This window comes from Rhinolophus ferrumequinum, chromosome 21, assembly GCF_004115265.2.
Source record: "Rhinolophus ferrumequinum isolate MPI-CBG mRhiFer1 chromosome 21, mRhiFer1_v1.p, whole genome shotgun sequence".
NCBI classification, from domain to species: domain Eukaryota; kingdom Metazoa; phylum Chordata; class Mammalia; order Chiroptera; family Rhinolophidae; genus Rhinolophus; species Rhinolophus ferrumequinum.
The window spans coordinates 33,735,891-33,759,600 of record NC_046304.1 but is presented as its reverse complement, the minus strand read 5'-3'; the positions used below and the strand labels follow the sequence as shown (position 1 = coordinate 33,759,600).

Below are 23,710 nucleotides of genomic sequence, written 5' to 3'. Positions count from 1 at the left end.
ACAGACATTTACAACTAAAGCATCCCTTGTAATCACAGATGGAGTTAACACATGATGTGCTATTTCACTTAGCTAGCAAACGAAGCACTACAGTGGCATTTGAGCCTCCCTGGTTCATGCAATTCATGATTCCATAACATCAAGAAGAGAGACCAAACGTTACACTTGATCACCTATGATCAAAGGAGGCTTACATTTGATGGAAAACACATACTCACAGAACCGTTTATTTGTCTAGTAATGAATAAACGCACCTCAGACAGTTTTACAAATCCCAGTTACCACAGGGGCCAGAATGAAATTTCAAAATTCCTACTTTATGGGCAGGTTGGCAAAGAAGATGTGAATTTTACACGTTAGCTAAGAACATAAAATTTGGCTCTGGAGGTGTGGGGTACAGGCTCAGCTCTACACTTAACAATCATAAAATACTGATTTGAATTTATTTTGCAGTTAAAAAAATACTTCAAATTTATTTAACAATTAACAATTTAAGAATTCTCTAAGTCTAAGAAAAAGACAAATTAAAAAAAAAAGTTTATTTTAATGGCTTCATTGTTGCTACTGAACCCATGGTCCATTATTACAACCAGGAAAAAAAAAATACTACTTTGGTCTTGGCCATCTTTTTTCTTTTTCGCTTCTCACTTATTTTTTAGCCAAGTCCTTTTTTTTTTTCCCTTTAAATAATATCACCTTTCTTGCATTTTTTTTTTTTTTAAATGTACAACCCAGCAGCTAGGAGAACTGGAGAATAAGCCTTAAACTCTGAGGCGCTCTAACCATACAACCTGCTGAGCGGGAAATTGACTAGGATAGCACAAGTCTAATTAATTTCACTCATAGCAGGTACCATGGACAAAGTGTTCATCAGCAAAGTAGCCTGGTGTTACGTGAACTCTTCAGCGCTTCATGTCAACTGCTGCAGATACCCAGCAGGAAAACAATGTCAGAAAAGACGTCTATTTGAGAATCTGAAACGTCACGGTTTGAGAATCTTTATAGGAGACAACTAGCACCAAACCGTATTGTTCCTGGCTTCAAACAAGTTAAGACAAGACTGTTCAAGTTCTCTAACGAGCAATTTATTCTCCAAAGCTTAGCAAACTTCCAAGTATGCTGACAACTCTGAGGCTGAACATATCTGTCATATGCCACCATTTATTTTCCTGTTCACTCTATTAAATCCTGACCTGTGAGGTTACATCTCTTCTGAGTCACACCAAGAAATTGTACTTTAAAATACCTCTGTTGATTGTAATACTGCTCAAATTCCAATGAAGGTAACATCAGTTAGCAGCTAACAACTATCTCTAACAGAATGTTTCCTAGCAGGTATTATGATGCACATATAATGCTTTCGATCAAACCTACACAGTGCATTTCTTTTCTACCTTCTTTTACACTTATGGACACTTCTGTTCCTTAAAAGGAACTTGCAACTTCTCTACTTTGTATCCCCTGTACCACCTAGCTACAGCCTGCCTGGAACAAAGCATTGGGCAAAAATACTTTGATGACTGAAACATTTATCCAGCTACATTCAAGTTTATTAACTTTTTGGTTTGTTTCTTTCACATATTTCTAAAGGAGCCCTTTGAACAGTGCTGAGTATATTAGATTTGCAATGTAATGAAATCATTAATTTGTTCTTTTGGATGAATATACACAAAGCCAAAAACTCCTAGCGTGGCACTCTCAAGTATCAGCCCTAGTAAAAGTAAGTTTTTCTACCAGTATCAAGTATATCTTCATTCAACATGGGGAGAAAGACTGGTTATAATTTCTTCCATTTTGAGAACACAAATCAGTAATTTGAACTAAACTCTTACATACTCAGAATTCTTTCAGGATAGAAGATGAATTTCCTGTACAACACAGGGAAATGTTGCAAAAGTTTAACCTGCAGTAGATGCAGAGCTAGACTAGAACATTCTGAAAAGTACTACACCAATAGTTTGTAGAGTTATTTTTTATCTTTCTTTTATTCTCTATAAGCATTCTTCCATTTCAATCTAATTCAGTCATCCAGAGAATTTTGTAAAAAAAACAACAAGTAACACAGACATATCACATATGAGTTAACCTGATATCCACCAGCCTTAACATTACAGGAATAAACATCGTGGAGATAACAGATTGAATGATGTAATTGTTCTGTAGGCCAAAAGCAGTCGAATATCGGCAATTTCATGAGGTTCAATACAATACACAAAACATGCACAAACTAGATAGCTAGGAACATAGCTTTTTGCCAAAGGACGGTTTGCTAGGGACTTTTTAAAAGCCTATCACTTTTTACTTCTTTTGGTTTAAAGCCTTGTACAGTTTCCAAGTAATAAAAAAATCTCAATGTCATAACTATTTTAAACCTGAGAGACGTTTGCATTTTCCAAAACGGAAGATGCCAAAAAGATTGCTGACAATTAAGAGAGGTTGGGGAAGAAACTATAGAAATACTTAGGAATACTCATTTTTAAGAAACTGATGTGACCTAAAAAGAGCGTTTGCGTTTCTTCTGTTACAGTGACCTCAATCACAGACAGCCCAGGAGGTCATAACTTCTTTCTAATTACCCCAGATTATTATACTACAGATTATTATAGGTCATACTGACTTACTCTGGTGCAAAGTTTGAATGACTTGAATATTTGTTATGGATAAACTTTTTGCAGTACAATCTAGTCTAACAAAATACTAAATGCACTTTTTTAAAATTTAGAAATATTTCTGAAAATGAAACTAAGAACAATCAAAGAGAGACCTCAATCAGCAAAGGAAAGATTGAGTTTTTCTTCTGTCTTTTATCAGGTTCATGCTTTATAAAATTTACAATTTAAAGACGACTGCTTTTTTTAAATTGAGATATAATTTGTCATACAACATTGTATTTGTTTTTTTTAATTCTTTAAGAGGATTTAGTATTAAGTGATTCTAAAGATCAAGAAGGAAAAAGTCAACAGCCTAACAGAAAAATGGGCAATGAACAGCCAACAGTTTACAGAAATGTAAATACCAATGGTTCCTAAATATATGAAAATACGTTCAATTTTCATTTATAATAAGATAAATGCAAATTAAACTGTACATTGATTCACTCAGTGAATTGGCAAAGATCAAAATGTTTGATAATACTTACCCAGGGTAAGAAGAACATTTCTGATCAGAGTATAAATTGTTACAATCTCCATGAAGGGAAATGTATATCAGAATGAATAAGAAATGCATGTACCCTTTGTTCAGCAATTCCACTTCTAGAAATTTACCCAGCTGATATATTTAATATGACAAATATAAAAGGTTTCTCACTATGACATTATTTGTAATCACAAAAGAATGGAAATAATCCAAAAGTCCATCAAGAGATTGATTAAATAAATTATAATACAGATAGATAATGTAATAAGCGTCTGTTAAAAAAAATGAAGACGCTCTAAAGTGGCAAAAATACTTGTTTCAAAATCTGTCTATCTAATCTATCTTATCTATCTATCTTATCTATGTATCTATCTATTTATCTGAAAAACTATACGAGACTCTAGGGACAGTGGTTACTTCCAAGGAAAAAAACTGGGTACTTGGTCTGGAAGAATTTCCATTGTATTCCCTTTTGTACTTTCTGAATTTTGAACTATGTAACTATATTACCTTTTCAAACAATAAATTCAAAAATTTTAAAAGGAATTAGTAGCATTTACAATTAATTTTTCGAAGTTATGAGATGGCTTGTAAATCAGACCCTTATGAGAAATGACAGGAACTCTTCAGTGGCTTCCAGTGCTACCCAAATAAAATCCAGTTCCTGTCACGCCCGCCAAGGCCCCAGTGCACCTCCCTGACCTCATCTAACACTTACCCTTTTCAACCACCATGCTCAGTCACTCAGGCCTTTACTTCTATTTGGTGAACACACCAGGCTCTTTCCTCCACCTGGAAAGCTCTCTCTTCCCTCAAATCTTTTCATAGCTGGCTCCTTCTCGTCATTTAGATGTCCTGTCAAACGTAATATCCTCAGAGAGGCCTCTTCTCTGACCACCCGATCTGAAGCAGCCTCAAATTCTAGCCTGTCCTTTTCACCACAGTACCCTATTTTTTTTTCTTATTACCATCATCTGAAATTATCTTGCTTTGATTTTACTTGTCTATTGTCTTCCCCACTGGAAGCTAAGCTCAATAAGAGAAGAGCATCCCCCTGTGCCTAATGGTACAGCAGGCACTCAATAAATATTTGTTCAATGAAATTGTTGCTGAATAACTAGACTCACTGTCGTATTTTTCCTTAATGAGCTCTAGTTAAAATGTTAAAGTTTGGGAGTTACTGAATGAACAACGGCTCTAGGAACCTAGGCATACTTTTAAAACAATAGGTTGAAAAACAGACACCAAACAATCAACTGACTCACTCACTACAATCATCTCACTACAATTTTAAAGAATTCATTCAATACATTCCAAAACTACACTCTTCGTTGATTAAAAAAAAAAAAAATCCAAGAAAATTTGAGAGAAAAGGGAAGCCTACAGGGCTAAATGGAAAGGTCCTGAACCCACAGACAACAGTAATATAAGCACAGTTTTCAGAATAAGTCAAGCCTAGGTATAGAAAGTACCATTAGAGCAGCTGTCAGGAACTCAGAGTAGTCCTCTAAGTTATTTCAAGTTAAATTTTATGTAATAAAATATATTGATAAAATGAGGCAGATCCATAGCATTTACTTAGGTTTGACCTACAATTTTCATATCTGACACAGGGTTTGATTCCCTTAAAATTAACATGTAGAAAAAAGGTAAATAACATTAAATATACACATGTATACACATGTGTATGTATATATATGTGCGTGTGTGTGTGTGTATACATTTGAGAATACACACACACCTTTAAAATCTGTCTAGATACATAACTAAGTTTTTTGTATACCAGGCTAAGATGTAGAATTTATTTTCTGCCACAGCCAAATATTTATCTAATTAAGAGCTGAACTGTTCTTACAACTGTAATATACAGGACAACTCAGAAATGAGTAGAGTATTATGTATGCATGTCAATACCTTTAAGATTTTTCCCGTTTACAGATACCTCCTAGGCAAGCATGGACTCTGAAATGATGGTGAGGATTAGCTATGCTTTCTTTCCTACATACAAATAGCTATTTTTCCTTCTTCTCCTCAAAGTGTTGTAAGATAGGTTTATAGACTAGCTTAGCTAGTAAGGCTCATCCAGACAAAGCCAAGATGAAGATGAGCAAGAAGGTACATGAAAGAATCTCAAGTCACAGAAAGCAGTGGGATAACCAACAAACTGCTCCTGACTCTGACTGTTTGCTGGCTGTTTACCGCCTTACTGCCCTTTTCTACAGATTATAAATAACTACAAAGTGTCCTTGTCCCCAAGGAGACCTTAGCAGCCAGCTCAAAAATATAGAATAATTCTCACTTTGGATGTACAACTTTTCCAGGTAGAAGACATCAAAGAGCAAAAATATTTATTGCCAATTTAAGTTAAGGGCTGGGCAATCATTCCCTTCCATTGAAAACTATCCATTATGTAAGAGTCGTTGACATAGACATATTAGCGTAATTCCCTACCCAAAAAATATGTCCAGGGAGAATGTCATGGATGCTCTGCTCCAAATGCAGAGGCCTATCCTGGAAAGGGGCAGATGCCACTCAACAGCCTTGTAGGATTGCACCTCCTTAGACCATAAAAGAACTTTGAGTTTTGGTTTTGCATTTTAATTTAGGCACAAATGACTACTGAGCTAAACACATGTACAAAACAACATCAGAGGAAAAAATCCGCCTCCACTTGGATGGAGGCTATAGCAGAATAAACCACGGTTGCAAAAAGCACAGGTTGCACAAGGCCTGGGTCAACACCATCAAGGGATGTGCTGCTCTTGTTAATTATAGAACACCTGCTAGGGAAAAGAAAACTCCTCCAACTGCTTTAAAAACAATGAGAAGAAAAGGCACATAGGGTTCATCAGATTAAGCTTCTCCACACATCACTTTCAAAATCCATCATTTGGGAGATGTCTGAAATGGAGCCACATGAATCCAAATAAGCAAACAAAGCTGATTACAAAGGGGTTATTTCACTTCAAAGTAGATCTCAGTTCCAAAGGAAAAACACCTTTAGAGATGAACTTAGATAGGCAGAACCAAACAATCAGCAACTGCTCTCTTCACAAATTATAATAATGTATTGATTCCACTGAAAGGCATAGCCCCAAATCTCTAAGGCCACAAAGAGCAAACTTAAAAAAGATGAAGATTTTAACACATCCCACGTGTTATCAAAGATTTCTCTTAGGTTAAAAAATTTTATTGTAAAACAAGAGCTGGAACAGAATTTTAAAAAAGAAAAAGGAGAAGGAAAAGAGGGGGAGGAGGGGGAGAAAAGAAGTGAGAGGAGGGAAAGACTAACTTATGGCCAAGAAGATGCTATTTATATATAATTATGTTCCCAAAGCTGTTTGAGAGGTTATAGTTTTTCACCCTGTCCCTTCCACTACAACTATGAAGAACCTTATAAAATCTGAATAGTAAACAGATGAAAGGCTTGGCCCTAATACAATTTAAGCGTGTCCAATCTGCAAGGAATTGAAAAACAGAACAGTCATTTTAGGAAACAAATAGGGAGAGGTTGCATAACCCCACAGGGTCCTCTGGCCTGAACAGAAGCCAAATTCAACACGCAGTTCTCTTTGGTCAGCTATACTTTAGTCAAGGCATTTAAAAATATTTCTTGCTAACACAATTTGGCTACAAAAAGGGCCCAAGGAATACATATCAAAGAAGAAAGTCTAAATTGGTCTTAAGGTATACAATGTGGAATAAGTTCATTAACTTTTAGAAGCTGAAAAGGACCACCTGCTCCAGAGAACTTGGTATTCTACATAGGCAACCAATTCTCTGCAGCATTAACTACTGTAATACTGTCTAGCCTAAAAAAAAGTTTTTGAAATACAGAATTCAGTATTTTCAGGAGACACTTTTAAGAGACACCTAGACCTCTCTCTAACTATGAGATCGAGGTATACGTAAGTTTAATCTTCTCCTTTATAGTCTTAACTGAAGAAATCTGATGACTGTTTACATGGACCCATGCTTCTTGCCTAGCAAATATTTGTAGAAAATAAATTTTCTTCTAAAGTTATTAAAAATAAGCCAATTTCTATAATATGTTAATGTTAACGTTCTAACTAATCTAAATGGAACAAAGGATGGGCAGGAAGTTCTGTTTTAAATGTTCACTCCAAAATTCATGATGCAAGGAAAAAGTAAAACCACACAGGCAGACAAAACAGGGGAAATTTAGACAGAATGTCTTAACAGAATTTCCTGGCTCCCAATGATTTGTCAGAATTTATAAGATTAAAATGCAATAACACCTATTTTACCCAATAAAACACTGTAAAAACACACATACGCATTTGAGGCAAGAATCTCATACCACAAAGTAAAAGTTTTAAGGCACTAGCCAGAATCGTAGAAAGTTTTTAAGTTACCCCTAGCAAGATGGGCTCTAAGCTACATACACAAAGGCAATCTGTTCAAAATCAAACTCCTTTTATAGAGTAAAATGAAGCCCATGAATTGCTTTAAGGTGTCTCCTTGTATAAACTTGTTGTATAAGCAATTTGAAATTCCCTGAAGATCTTTTCTAGGGAGAAAAATAACCTTACTCGAAGGTCTCAAAATCATATATTATCAACTGTTGATTAAAAATTTCAATCTGAACATCTTTTCTCCCCTCCATCATCAGTGTAAAGCCTAATCCTATATACAGCAGTCACCAGAGGAGATCTGAATAAGTAACTCTGGTTTACTCCAAGGAAGAATATTGAGAATGAAACTTTTGAAGGAACTTACGAAATATGTTTCTTTCATACTGTTTGTAATGCTCATTATTTAAAATTAAAAAACCACTTTTACATGCTTACCTTACATGACTTTCAACTTTACATACCATTTGCACTGAAATGAAACAGTAGATTGCACTCAAGATGTGCATTTTTAAAGTCATGGTAAATAGTTCTATGCATTTCATTCTGCCTTTTCCCTCATTATCTTAAACTATGTTTAAAATAAAACTATGTAAAAACTCACCAAGTCAAGTCAGTAGGAAGGCTCTAATTTGTCTTGTCTAACAGGAAATCTCTGTTGGAAATAGAGATGAAGAATCAGACTTAACTAGATTCTGAATCTCATACATTGGCTATTCTGAAAAGGTGAAATCTTACAAAAGCAGGTGATACATTTGCTAGGATTTACAAGTCAAAATTACCATTCTTATACTGCAGGTCTTGAATGCTTTATTTTTTTAGTCATCCTCAAAAAGATAATATTTAGAAATTAAAGTCAGAAAAATTCAAACTAATTTGCCTATGAGTGCAGCAAAAATGAAGTAAGTGGCTTACCCCATGTCAACAAGAGGGGAATGATCACTTTTGCCAGTTACCTCCCAAAACGTTGAATGAATTACTATGAAGTTTTTATGCAAAAATACCCTTTTTAAAAAGTGCTCTGTGGGTCAGTTACACCAAAGCAATGCATCCAAACAAAGCCATGTTTCCTATGGTTTTGACAGCTGCCACACTGAGGTTCCTGTTGAAGCCTGGTGAGATATCTAGGTAAACACCACCACCACCATCATCCTAATAATCTACTACCATATCCTACAAAGTGACTCAAACCAGAAACAGGGATAAGAGGGGGTGCAAGGCTGCTAGGAGTCTAACACAGGCGAAAATTCTGGTGTTATCTGTCCATTTGTGGGAAAATGAAGTACTGTATACATCCTGGGTAATTGTTTAAAAAACAGAATCTTTTCCTGAACATGTAAACACTATTTTTAATGGGTACACTAGGACAAATATGCTCCTCTTAGTTTGGTAAATGAAGTCTGGTTACTACCATGTTTCCCCGAAAATAAGACCTAGCCGGACAATCAGCTCTAATGCGTCTTTTGGAGCAAAAATTAATATAAGACCTGGTATTATATTATATTATATTATATTATATTATATTATATTATGACCAGGTCTTATAGTAAAATAAGACCGGTCTTATATTAATTTTTGCTCCAAAAGACGCATTAGAGCTGATTGTCTGGCTAGGTCTCATTTTCGGGGAAACACGGTATCAGTAATGGAATGAGCCCTCACCAAAAACTGTCCTAAAGTACTGACATTAAAACCGGACAGTTTTCATCAGATTTAAGTCAGGTTGAATTTGTTTAACAAACATTTACTGAACACCAACTGTGCAAGGCATTCTTTGAGACATAGTTAAAAAAAACAAACAACAAACAAAAAAAAACCAGACAGGGTTCCTGGACCCTCTAAGGGTAGAGACAGATAAATGCCTTTAAGACTTCATAAGTAACCACTCCTGTGGCAGAAGATATCAAAGAACTCTAACAAATGAAAATGCTCTGAAAACTGTAATTCTTAAAGCAGAAACCAATACCTATAGTCCTTTAATCTCTAATGTTGTTTTTCAAATCTCAGTTAATTTGCTAGAATGAACATTTTTAGGGCCAAAGGATTAGGAAAATTTCAAGAGTCTGACAATACTGGGAAGGGCTGGGAGGAACAGGGATATTCTCATGCTTTTGGTAGGAGGACAAATGAGTACAACCCCTTTGGAAAAACAGTTTATTATCTCATAAAACTAAAGACCCAGTAATTCCACTCCCCAGTGTGGCTCAGAGAAACTCCTCCTGCACATTTCCATCCACACACATAAAAATGTTCATAGCAGCATTGTTCATCAACAGCCAAAAACATCATCAATAGCAGAATGGCTATCTGAATTGCGGTATATTCATATAATGGGATGCTATACGGCCATGAAATTAAACTACAGTTCTACATAAGGTCATGGATGAAAATTACAAACATACTGTTACGTTCTGAAAGAAGACACAAAAGAATACATACAGTATTATTCCATTTATATAAAGTTCAAAAACAGACAAAATTAAACTATAATGGTTTGCAATGAATCCTAGGTGGTAAAATCACAAAGAAAGCCAAGGTAATGACTGTCACAAATGTCAGACTAGACAGCTTCTTCTGGGTGTTAGAAATGATATATTTCTAGGTCTTATTGGAGGTTATATAGGTACTTGTTTTTTATAATTAGTCTTTATATAGTTATGTTTTGTGTCTTTCTCTGTTACATTTCATAGTGAAAATGTTCAAACATACGTTAAAATCATCAAATAGTGTTGACCTTTGAACAACACAGGTTTGAACTGCATGGGTCCACTTATACGTGGATTTTTTTCAATAAATACTGTAAGTGTATTTTATGATTTTCTTAATAACATTTTCTTTTCTCTAGCTATATAATTTTACAATTTATTGTAAAAATACAGTATGTAATACATATAACGTACAAAATGTTAATCAACTGTTTATGTTATCGGTAAGACTTCTGGTCAACAGTAGGCTATTAAGTTTTGAGGGAGTCAAAAATTATAGGCATATTTTCAACTGCATAGGGGGTCAGTGCCCCTAAACCTCGTGTTGTTCAAGAGTCGACTATGTGTGTGTGTATAAATTGTATACACAATGAATGTTTAAAACTTACTGAATATTTATTATAAATAATACATATTTATTTCCTCCAATGTCTAAGAGTAAATACAATGTCTTGCACAGAATACACCCTCGATTATTTTTTTTCCCCAAGAGAATTCAGGATGAAAACTTGGTTAATAGAGCAGGGCCACTCAGGAATGAATACCTACAGACAATCTTTCCTACTATATTTCCTTTTGAATTTATATGCAATACCTAAAATCTGTATGTCAGGAAAATTTTCTACTGACACAAACGTTTAAGTCTATGTATGACTATTCACCAGGATCCATTAGCTAATAGTACCTGAATTATTACAAGAAATAAACAGAAGCTTCTGAAAAGGCAAAGCCAGGATACAAGTACTTTTTGGTATTATCGTTCTCGTTTTGGAGCCTCTGAGGACTTCCCATCTCAACTCTGTATAGAAACCGAAGTCCTTACAGTGGCTGAACAGGCCCTGCACAATCTGGACCTCATTACCTCTCCCGCCTCATCTCCAATTACATCCTCCTGAGCTCACTATGTTCCAGCCACACTGTCCTTCTTTGCTGTTGTTCCTCAGACAGAATAGACTTGTTCCTGCCTCAGGGCTCTGTACTTGCCCTTTTCTCTACCTGGACAACTCTTCCCTGAGATATTCTCTTGGGCACACTCCCTCACTATTGTTTGGTCTTTCTGTAACAGTCACTATCTCTGTGAGGTCTTCCCTGACACCCTTCAAAATGACCTCCCCTCCCTCCCTCTACAGCCCCAGTTATTCTCCTTCTCCACTATTTTTTTCTATAGCACATAAAGTCACCTACCATACCGTGCGTATCTGGATGTAAGAAGGCAGACTCTGTTCTGTTGCTGTATCCAGTGTCTGGCACATGGAAGGCCAGAAATAAATATTTAATAAATGATTAAATTAATTTGTTTCTTTTGGACTTCCATCCTTGAAAGATTAGACAGTAACGCCATACATTCAAAAAACAGTATTTCCCCTCTGTATATATGTCCAATTTATTAACAAAGTTTGTTTTACTAACAAGTTTCAGGTTTATGTTCTTATTAACATTAATGAGTCACAGGTAGGACTTAAAGTTGATACAAACTAAATTCTCTTTTCCCTGACAGAACATGCAGTGCCTGTTTTAATACCAACGCTGGCAGCGCCAGAGACAAGCAGTCTCCTGTCCTGCTGCTCGAGCGCACACTGGCGGGACCACTCTGGGAACTACTTGACAAGACGGAGCACGAAGACTGAGCGATGGCTTCCTTTAGCTATACTTTTCGTTATTTTTAAGTTTTTTAAAAATGAACATGTTTTATTTTTATAGTCAGAAAAAAAGGTGTTCTAAAGAAAGAATTACGCAAACAAAATATAATTTCAAGAAGAAACTTCTTTACATTGTATTGTTCCCACAGAAACAATTAAGGCTTCTGTTATGTATCCAGATAAAATAGCCCAAGAAGGTAACTAGAGTTAGAAAAAAATAATTTTTGACTTAGGAACTAAAAATTTTTATAGCAGTTTCCCGAGTTCAAGGGAAAACAAAACCCCACTGCGTTAGTGTTCCACATAAAAAACAATTGTATTCCAAAAAAAGATTTAAAATAGGAATATTTCTCCACAGCATAAAATGTGGGACTGATGTGATAAAGTGCTGGCAATGAACCCTCTTCAAACTTAGTGATTACAACAGCAGAAGGAAGACAGTTCACTAACCAAAGCTACCAGGTGACATGAGAGACTTCTGAGCACAGAGCCAGAACACACTTTTGACAGACTACTTCACCCAAGCTAACGTCAGGGTAAGCCTAGATCCAAAGCTTTCCCACCACAACACTTATAACCTGAACTATATCCTAAGATATAATAAATCTGAAAGAAAATACACAGCCATCTGATTTTCTACAGTTATATTCATTACTAAGATTTTCATTTTAAGGTCTTATCAATTGTTTTTTAAAATACGTAACACATAAATTCTTCTCAAATTTTTAAGATAGTTGATATATTCATAAGGTGAATAGGTCATGAATATATATTCATATATAAGGTAGCTGCCCAAACTAGTTAAGGAATTCCTACTTAAATACTTGCAGCAGGCAGAGTGTATTATTAGAGAAGAGTAACAGTTTTCACTTTTAACACTTCAGCATTCCAAGTGCTAAAAGCTCTGAATAGGACCCACGTTTACAGAGGAAAAAAACATGGAATATGAAAATTTTAAATATACTCAGATTCATGATAATGACTAAAAGTATAGTGGATTAAGGACTCTAGAAGAAAATTATAAATGAAAACCACTGATCATTAAAACATATGGTCCCTGAACAAAATTTGTAATAATTGTATTCTAAAGTGAAGACTTATATTTTTGAAATGCTTAATTTGGCTAAGAACGCTCCAAGAAACTCTTTCATAAATATCAGCTATGTTTGGATTATGCTGAACTTATAAGGTAACACAAGAATTGCACGAACTGGAGATCACTAAATAGGCCTTCATTTAGCGGGCAGGGAGTATTCTAGGAGTTTAAAAGTAGTAAAAGAAAACTTAGAAGAGAGAAGGGGAAAAGGTGAGTAGATACTGACATTTATGAAAAACAGCTATTGGATATGAGACAATAAAAACACAAAATATTAAAATGCTAAGGCTGCCAAATTTATCAGATTCCAAAGATAATCCATAGGAAAAGAAATTTTCAGAGATTCTGGCTCTAGCAAAAGGCTGGCATTCCAAGTTATGGAAGATTTTCCTCAACCCTTCCCCTCCCTCGAATGGTAACTGTGAATACCGAAGTGGTGGACCAAGTGGGAGAATTCAAGTAAGGTATTTAGAACAAAATCAAACCTCCAAAGCAACAAAAAGGAGGAGGAGGAAGGAGAAAACCACAGGGAGATATATGTATGAGGTTTTTGTTCACTAGAGTTTTCTCTGTAATGGCAAAAAAATGAAAACAGTTTACATATCCATCAAAGGGTTTGGCAAAACTGTAAAACAGCGAAATAAAAATAAAACAGCTAAAAAGAGGGACCTAGATCTATATGTATCCAGATGAACAGATGTTGAAAAATAGAATAAATGAAAAAAGTGACTCCCACAGAATTTATTTATGTATTTATACACACACATTTATACATTTCACACACGCTGCACTGAAAGAATGCACACTAAATTCATGGTAATAGGTTGTCTCTGGGGCGTGAGGGAGAAAGAAAGAACTGAAAAAGTCAATAAAGATCTCTAATTTCTCTAATTTGTTTGGCTTTTTCTTTTTTTTAACTTTTCAAAAACAGTGAATTGAGAGGTAAAATTAAATTAGAAAAGCTTTTTTAAAAATTGGCATCAGAGCAATTTTGTAAATAGACAATAATGTAATCTGAATCAACCGTTCCCCCAGCGCCCACCGCAGCCAATGAATTCAGTCCCGATCTTCTCAATAATGGAATACCTAGCATTTATTGGTAAAATATTTTTCCCAGTTGATGGGAGTTACAGAGCACTGGGGTTACTCGAAAAGGCAGGGAGTACATAGACTGACTTCATATACTTCAGTAAGAAAGTATTATTTTAAATAAAAATAATACTCATAGTAATCCAGCAGATCTTCAAAAAGAACTGTGAATATTCATAAGGAACCATGTTTCCACAGAGCACGTTCTCTATCCTTTCTAACCTGCTAACCTCTACAGAACCTCTGTTCTGTTCTACCTTCTAACCTGAAGACTCGTCCTCCATCTTTCCCTCATCTTACTCATTCCCCTCTCAGACCAATCCCTCCTTCTTTAATCACCTCAAATTTTAGTATCTCAAAATTTAGTACTTTTTTTTAAAAAGAAAAACTTGAGACTTTTTGAAATGATTTAATAAGCTTTTTCTCTTTCAAATATGTTTTTCCCTCCCTCTTCCTTTACTTATTCCATCCGGTTTTTTCCTTCCATTCTCTTGCTAACCCAACAGTTGCTTTTCAACTGTTAGCAAGCCTCTGGCATGTTTATACTTTTCACTGCTTAAGGAAAAGATATTTCCAAGTAAACCAAACAAAATCCCACTCCACAGACCAAAGGTCAAATAAGGGGAAGAAAAATAAAGTAAAACATACTAACCATATTTTGTTGCCTTTCATCTTGGCAGTATGGCTAGGGACAAAGTTCTAACTACCAAATGAGAGAACAAAACCAAACTTGCTTGTACATTTTATCCTCTTTATAGCATTTAAATGTATCTGGAGTCTTGTCACAAGGCACTTGGGTTAAGAATAATAAGGCCATTTAGAATAGGTCTGTATATTTGAGAACTACAACCTACTAGAACCATAACCTCAAGATTCACGGTAGAGGTACAACCCATGCACCCTCACTCCCATCCTCCTGGTCTTCTTTAAAAAAATTTCCAAGTCCTTTGTGTTAAGTGCTTTATGCTATAGAAGCATTCTCTCACAGTAGCAGTATCAAGTGCTTCAGTCTTCAAAGTACTTCGACATTCACGTTCTTATTGAGGATTTTTAACAGCTCCTCATGTGACGCATGCAGGGCAAATATTTTACAAATAAGGGAACAGAAGCTCAGAGGTTGCGATCTGTCATGGTCACAGGCTATTAAGGGGTTTGAATTCTGAACTCAAGTCTTCCAACTCCTAATCCACTACTTTATAATTCTTTTTTTTTTTTTTTAAAGATTTTATTGGGGAAGGGGAACAGGACTTTATTGGGGAACAGTGTGTACTTCCAGGCCTGTTTTCCAAGTCAAGTTGCTGTCCTTTCAATCTTAGTTGTGGAGGGTGTTGTTCAGCTTCAAGTTGTTGTCCTTTCAGTCTTAGTTGTGTCGGGCGCAGCTCAGCTCCAGGTCCAGTTGCCGTTGCTAGTTGCAGGGGGCACAGCCCACCATCCCTTGCGGGAGTTGAACTGGCAACCTTGTGGTTGAGAGGATGCACTCCAACCAACTGAGCCATCTGGGAGCTCAGCGGCAGCTCAGCTCAAGGTGCCGTGTTCAATCTTAGTTGCAGGGGGCGGAGACCACCATCCCTTGAGGGAGTCAAGGAATCGAACTGGCAACCTTGTGGTTGAGAGGACGCACTCCAACCAACTGAACCATCCGGGAGCTCAGCGGCAGCTCAGCTCAAGGTGCCGTGTTCAATCTTAGTTGCAGGGGGCGCTGCTCACCATCCCTTGCGGGACTCGAGGAATTGAACTGGCAGCCTTGTGGTTGAGAGCCCACTGGCCCATGTGGGAATCGAACAGGCAGCCTTCGGAGTTAGGAGCATCTAACCGCCTGAGCCACCGTGCCGGCCCCTACTTTATAATTCTTGTGATTAGGTGATTCTTAGATCAGGTATGGTCTTTTATTGAACATGTAAAAATTGGGAAAATATTCAATAAAAGACACATTCATGTCCTTAGCTTTCAGTTCCGATTTCATTTTCAAGTGGCAACTCTGCTGAAAAGTACGCTCTTTTGTTCTAACAAATTCTGAGCGCCATTATTAATGCAGACCTGGGCGCATCGTTGATAGGCTTGTCTACTTTTAAGACTGGACCTTGGGAACAAATCGTATGTCCTAATACTTTTAGAATGACTTTCCATGCTTTGGTACCTAATCATCATTAATTTTTTTAAATAAAATGTCTACTGTTCTAACATGCCCGAGTAATTTTTTAGTCTGAGTTCCTGAGAAACCAGTGTCTTTTCCTCTAGAGATCTCTATCTCCCATTAGCCACAAGATTACAGAATTAAAAAGCACAATTTCTATCATTTCTTAATTATATTCATTTGAAATGTCTAACATGACTAAAATACTAAATGGCACCATCTTCTACCCAGTTGCTCAACCCTGAAACCTATCTTCATATCCCATCTATCAGCAAGCCCAGGCAGCTATCCTGCTTCCTAATATAGTCCACATTTACCCATTTCTGTCTAATTTTATCCTTTCTGTGCAGTTTTCTCACCCAAACCAGTGTTAACTGGCTTCTAATTGATCTCTCAGCTTCCTCTATAGCACGATCTATTCTCCACGTAGTAGCCACAAGGAACTTTTAAAAAGTAATCAGATTGTGTCACTCTTCCACTTAACCACACTTAGGATAAAATTCAGTGTCTTTACCTGACCTTATAGGCTGGGCCATTATACCAAATTCATCACCTACCTCTATTCCGCATCACCAACTTCACTCCAAACACACTGGTCTTCTCTCTATTATATAAATAAATCACACCTGCTTTCATCTCAGGGCCTTTGACCGTCTCCCCTTAGCCTGAAAGATCCTGCTAGATATTCACATTGCTTGCTTCTTGTTATTTAGGTCTTAGCTCAAACGTCACCTCTTTTTCAAATAAAGCCTTTTCAAAGTCAAAAGTAGTAGTCCCACCCCACCGTCTATGTATTTGTTTTATGTGAATTAATCCTCCCCTGTCTATAATCTGTGGCCTGATCATCTTCTGAGTGCACTGATAACACCGCCATTCTGGTCCTGCTAAGCTGAAAACCAGCACCTCATCGGTGGGGGACTCTGCTGGTACATGATGCCCAATTCAAAGTCAGAAGTAGCCCCCGGTCTTTTTCTTTTTAGCATCCAACAGAAACTCTCTTCAACTTTCTGTTTTCTTTTGAGTATAAAATTTTTAAACAAAGCCATCATTAATCTTTGAAAATTTTCCTATTATATCCACGTAGGCTTCTTTTTAAAAATTATGATATCAAGTTTCTAGACTCTGTTATTACTTTTTATTTGCCTTAAAGAAATCACTACTTTTTCTGACCACTAAAGCCTTTCTCTAGAGTACAGTTTACTTTCTATCAATTAAACAATTGATCATCATGGGACTGGGGATCTGGGCTCTGTTTTCTGAGACGGGATGTGGGCTTACAAACAGAAAAAGAAAAGGTAGAGATTAAGAGCATTTTGGAGATGGAAATAATAATAATACCAACAATTTTAACAAATGTTCTATAGGGTGATAAAAATCAAGAAAACTTGCTAATACTACTTAATTCTTCAGGAGTAAAAGACTTCAGTGATCTGAATAAAGGGAGTTCTTTGCTACTAGCCGACTACTCTGAGGGCAAGGGGCTTGCCAGGAGCATCCTGTATTTTGTCCGGCACCCAGGGGTGCTTCATAAACATCTGGGGAATACAGAAATTAGCAAAATAATTCCAGAGATGTAAAAGGCCTTAATGAACACCCAGTCAAACGACTGTGTTTTATAGACCAGGAAATTGAACCCTAGAGCAGCACAGTGGTTTGTCCAACGTGACACAGTACACAGGAGGCCAGGAGCAGAGCTAAGACCAGAACGCAAGCTATTCTACTGTCTCCCTATATTTACGTTGGGAAAAGCAGATGCTGGGCTCAAGAATTTCAATATGCGTAAATGAAAGATAATGCATTGGTGAAAAACAATCAAACTGTAATTAAGGGAATTGCATTCAATAATGATTTGGAATGCAGAAAAGGACCTCGAGGAGGCACTATGGTTACCCATTATGTAGTGTCCAAATGGACCAACCAAATTCTTCTCTCCGTTATCAGAAAAGATACTAGAAACAAGTAAGAAAAGACATGCAACACTGACGTCCTCCACCCTAGCTTTCTGGTCTTACCTCATGTAACTTCAAATGAAGTCAACTTTCAGACTACCCAATTCCATTGCTCAGCCTACATTCACAGTAGAATTCAAGTAGCTATACAAACTGGATTCCTCCCTAAGGGTGTGGGGTTACAAAAATAAATTTGCAACTCTATTTGTTCTTGGACCTCTATAACCTTTTCTCCCGTTCAATTCAACCATATTTTTATTGATTAAAACTTCACAGACATGACTTACCTCTGATCCTCAAGATGTGAAAAGGCTCTTTTATTTCCTGAAAACCCTTTCCTTCAAAAAGCAAAGATTCATCTTATCAGCCTTATCAAATCATTATCAAGTAAGTGCCCGTTTTGAGAAAGGCCTATGGATTATTTAAATTTTGGAAGACTAGTATTCCCCACCTATACAAGTAGTAGAATCACAAGCAAAGATAGATTTTTATCCTAAGTCCAACAACTAATCTTAACATTAATAAATGTGTTTCTATTGCATGAGCCCTAAAGTCAATCATCCATAAAAAATATTCACTGAATGCAATTCAGATGTCCGGTCCCATGTTAACTACCAGCCTTACAACTACCAATTTCACTGCCTAGTTTGAAAAAAGAGAAAATGTTGCCATCCTTGAAGATCCAGGAAAAGATTCAACGTACAGTTTAAAAAAAGGACTGTTTATATTTTCAAGAACTGACAGAGTCTCCTCAATATATAAATTTTCTTCCTTAAAACAATTTTTCTACCATCTTTGCCTTTAAATAGTAAGCCACTTAGAAGTCACAAAAATTATTTCTCCATCTCTTCACCCCTGGATATTAGATGGACAAAAACTCAGCAAAATCAATGTAAAAAATCTAGAATAGTCAGGTATTTAAATCAAAAAGGGAAGCTTTGGACTCTAGATACAAACTCACTTCAAATACTAAATACTTACAGAACTCACAAATAAATTCATTTTCAGGGGATTGAGTCTCCAAAGTTACAAAATGTGGGTAAGAGTTAGCACGACCACCTTATCTTTACTGCCAGAGGTAGTGACTTTAAAAACTGTCTTGAAGGTCATTTTATTGGGTGTTCCAAAATCAATTCTTCACAAGGAGAAAAGGATATCAGTTAAATAAACTGTTAGAATAAGAATAGAACAAGTCAATATATTCATAAGCTTTTGCTGTCCTTGGGCCCTGAATTCTAGTTCAGGCTTTGCAGATACTTTTCTAAATCTGAGTTATCTTTAAATTGAGGGCAACTGTCCAAGAATCTCTAAGGTCCCGTCTAGAGCTAAAGTTCTATGCCCCTTTGGAAATATTGTTAAAATTATACCTGCTTCTCTTTTTAAAAACTAAAAGCAATACACCTACAGCATAAATAATTCAAAAGTTACAGAAGCTATAATTGAAAACTGCAAGTTTCCTTCCAGATACCCAAATCCCTCTTTTAAAGACAACCACTGTTTTCTTCTGTAGCCTCAGAAACAAAAAAATGGGGCATATACCAGCAAATAAATTCATTCATATTCTCTCTCTCTCTCTCTCTCTCTCTCTCTCTCATATTCCCTGGAGGGACACATATACATCATTCTTTCTAAAGGCTGCAAAGAATTCTATTGTACCCTGATGTGTATTTTGCTACTGCAAACGAGCAAATAGGTATATTTGAACATAGGTGAAAACAAGCCCAAGAGCCTTGTGCATTGTTTATTTTGACAGATATTGCCAAATTGTCCTACAAAGTGTTGTACCAACGATATATAATATTTATTCCCTGCATGATTCCCTGGTTCCCCACACCTTTGAATATCTCTACCTTCTCAATATACTATTCATCCACGATGGCCAGAGACAGAGAGACATAAACAAACCTTTAAGAACTGCCAGTGAGACTTAGACCAAAAAAAAAAAAAAAGAGGCCAGAAATGTCTTTTATGAATTAAGTGGACAAACTCCAGCCAAAAAATGGTATGTGGTACTTGTTTGTTTATAAGATTTAAGTGTTGCTGTTTCCTTCAGATGTTTGTAAATGAAGATACCGACAGAAAATAAATTTGGGGGGTTTGGAGGGCAAGCACAGAGAGAGTAGGTGAATAACTTGCATTAATATTACGGATTCTATAATCCCAAGGAGACCCAATTCTGTCGTAGATCAGGATGTGGATTTAATAATGTGTATGGCTCAATTCTTCCACATATAATCTGGCCAATTTACTCAGAGATGATTATCAGCACAGTAAAAAGTCAATTAAGTTCCTTATCTTTATCACTGGCAAGGGGTCCCTATTAATTCAGCTTTTTACCCCAAAATTAATTGGGATAATGCATGATTCCACAGGTCATAACAGTGTTAATAAAGCACACAGGAAGCAACTCTTACTGTATTTTAAAAGTGTCTTTTATTAAATAATTGGTATAATGCCTACCATGTAGTATTAGGGTGGTACCAAAGTAATTGCGGTTTAAAAGGTTAAAAAATTGCAAAAACCACAATTACTTTTTGCACCTAACAGATACTCAGTTAAGTACCTTAATTAAGTTTATACACACCATCCACTTCGAGGTGTGTGTGTGGGGGGGGTGAGCACGTAAGTTTCTGAAAACAACATATAGATAAAAGTTCTCATTTTACTACCCTATAATTTGCTATTACAGCTGGCCCTTGAACAGCATGGTTTTGAACTGCATGGGTCCTCTTATAAGCAGATGTTTTTCAATAAATATACAGTCGGCCCTCTGTATCCGCAGGTTTCACATCCGCAGGTTCCATGGACGCAGAGAGCCAAATGTATGCATTGTTCCACACCATTTTATATAAGCAACCTGAGCATTTGCGTATTTTGGTATCTGCCCATGGGTTTCTGGAACCAATCTTCCGCAGGTACTAAGGGATGACTGCAGGTAAGTACACGTGGATTTTCAACTGCAAGGTCAGTGTCCTCAACTCCCGTGTTGTTGAAGATCAACTGTGTAAGTATTTATTACTATGTCTTCAGTGGCAATATGCTATCATATTTTGGGGGGAAAAAGGAAAAACTATACTTTGGTCTTACACTAAACAATGAAAAAAATTTTTTTTTCATTTAGAATCAGGGAAATGCAGTATATCTAATGCAGTATGTTTGTTTTCAGCAGAAACTCCCTCTGATTTTATAAATAAAGCAGGAAAATACAACTTAGGAACACCCACTATGAGATTATTTCCAACATATTCTTTCTTCTCCTCACCCAAATACACCAACGACACGTAACACTAAATCCCTTAACAATACTGTCCCGAGTTTCTTCTATTACCAGGGGATCACACACAAAACAAACAAACAAACAAACAGAAAACAAAAACCCTCACAATTTTAAACATCAGTTGGAAGCACTCAGAATCGAGGCCAACCTTATAAACACCTCCAATGAAACTAACCAAGCACAGCAAGTCCTTTGCTGATGGCCAGAAGCAGCTCTTTCAAAATGAGGGCGGTCTTCTCAGCCCTTGTTCTGACTACACCACAAGTGACCAGTGGTGCTCCACACCAGCCACTGGACTCAGAGGACGTAGTTCCAGGTATCTAACAAGGCATCAACTAGAAAGGGAGGGGGAAGTTGAACCACTAGGACACAAAGTCAAATAAATGGGTTACTTGGCAAGGGTCCTGCCCATGATATTATCAAAATATCATGTGGGAGGTCCCCAAATTGTAACACTAAAAAAGAAACTCTTACCTGTAGGCATATGATTTGGATAGGCCCTTTAAGATTGACTGCAGCTGAAGAAAAATTAAAGTCTTCTAGTTGCTGGCAAATTCTACCGAATGAAGTTCAATGGCCCATCTACCAGACTGAATTCCACACATTTGTAGACAAAAATTTTACATTATTTATAATTTTCAAATAAAAATTATAAATCAAAGAAAAATATTCCAATCATAATTAAAGAAGCAGGCCTCACAGTGAGATGAAATAATTATATCCTTCAACACAATCCACTGTTTCCAAGACACACAAGAGTCTGTTTCTTGGACTTGGTATTAAGCGGGAATGGATCAAGGAGAGAAAATATATGATTACTTGAAACTAATCCAAAAATCAAATCTAAAGACATTTAACACTGAGCTTGCAGAAACTATCAAGAACAAACTAAACCAATATTTGGTTGGGTTGCTGTGTTAAATGGCCAGCTACTATGACATAGAAGAAAATAATGGTTCATGATTGGCCGTAGACAGTCTGGTAACCAAAGTGCGTACTGATTGGTTCCTGCCCATACTTGCCACAAAGTTAATCCAATAAAATCATGTAATGCAAATAACTTCCAAAAGTAAGTAGTGTTTGTTCATTGAATGAGTCTTTCATGAGTATGTACTCTATACAAAGCAAGTAGTCCAGGAGAATGGAGGTGTCTTAGTTTTCTACTGCTGCATAAAGATTACCAAACACTTATGTCCAATGTCCTTGAGACTGACACATTATTTATAATTAGCCCAATCACCCATTAATATCGCATGTCTAGAAACTTTGACTTTCACAACTGATGTTAATTTAGCTAATTCAAAATATCTTTATAGTTGGCAATAAAGATACTGTTATCCTCACTATTCCAGAAAGAAATTATGAATTTTATTTTAATTCCTACCATAATTGAAGGAAATGACAACTTATTTAAAAAGAAATTTTTAAAAATTAAAAAAAAATACTGTAGATAATCTGTAGTGAAATCAATCACAATTTACTGGTGAAAAAAAGACTGGAGCCAGTACAGCGCTCATTATCCAGTTTGTAGACTCTTCAGATCCTTTGTTGACTCTGTCTTCAAATAGTGATAACTGAGTAGGAGGAGAATATAAATTTAAATCCACCAATTTTGTCATTTGTGAGTTTGGTCAAAGAATTGGTGAGAAAGTTAAGAGAAATTTGTTAAAAGGAGGTTTTGACATTATAAAAAGTTCTAACCAGATCCTATTAAAAGAGTACAAGAGAAAAAGCACCCACAGAACTCTGGGATAAATCCTAAATACATTTCTTTTTCTTTTAACAATTTTTATGTACAGTAAAATTTACCTTTTGCATATAGTTATACAGTCTGTGAATTTTGATAAAATTCACATATAACCATCACCACATTCAAAATACAAAATAGTTTATGTGTGAATTTTAGGATAACCACCATAAGTAAGTTATCTAAAGCACTTACTTCAAAAGATTTCTACCAAGTGAAAACAGATAAAACAGGACGTAAAAATTTAAATAAGGATTTAATGAAAATAGAGGAATACTGGCTCCTCTCTACTTTTACTCCTGCCTTCTAACCAATCCAAACTACAATCGCTCACATTTCTTTAATTCCCATGGCATCAGTCACCATGTTCAAGCGTTATCTCTTTCATGCCGATAACCAACTTCCTGCTATGAGAAACCAACTTCTTGCTATGAGACATCTCGTGGCAATCTCATAGGCATCTCAAACTCAGCAAGTCCAAAAATGGAAGCCCATCTTCCCCCGAAAACCTTTTTTCCAGTGACCCTACCATTCATCCAAGTGCTCAAACTAGAAACCCAGG

The 23,710-nt window shown here is 36.2% G+C and overlaps 1 protein-coding gene across 2 annotated transcripts in view; it reads right to left on the bottom strand.

The window, feature by feature from the left end:
- SPOP (speckle type BTB/POZ protein) overlaps nucleotides 1–23,710 on the bottom strand; it is a 64,087-nt gene that overhangs the window by 22,529 nt on the left and 17,848 nt on the right. The window contains exon 2 of one of the 2 annotated variants that reach the window (XM_033090723.1): nucleotides 8,116–8,166. The exons of the other annotated variant lie outside the window; for it this stretch is intronic. The gene's annotated coding sequence lies outside the window, so the exon portion shown is untranslated. The remainder of the gene's footprint in view (nucleotides 1–8,115; nucleotides 8,167–23,710) is intronic. 2 annotated transcript variants of the gene reach the window in all.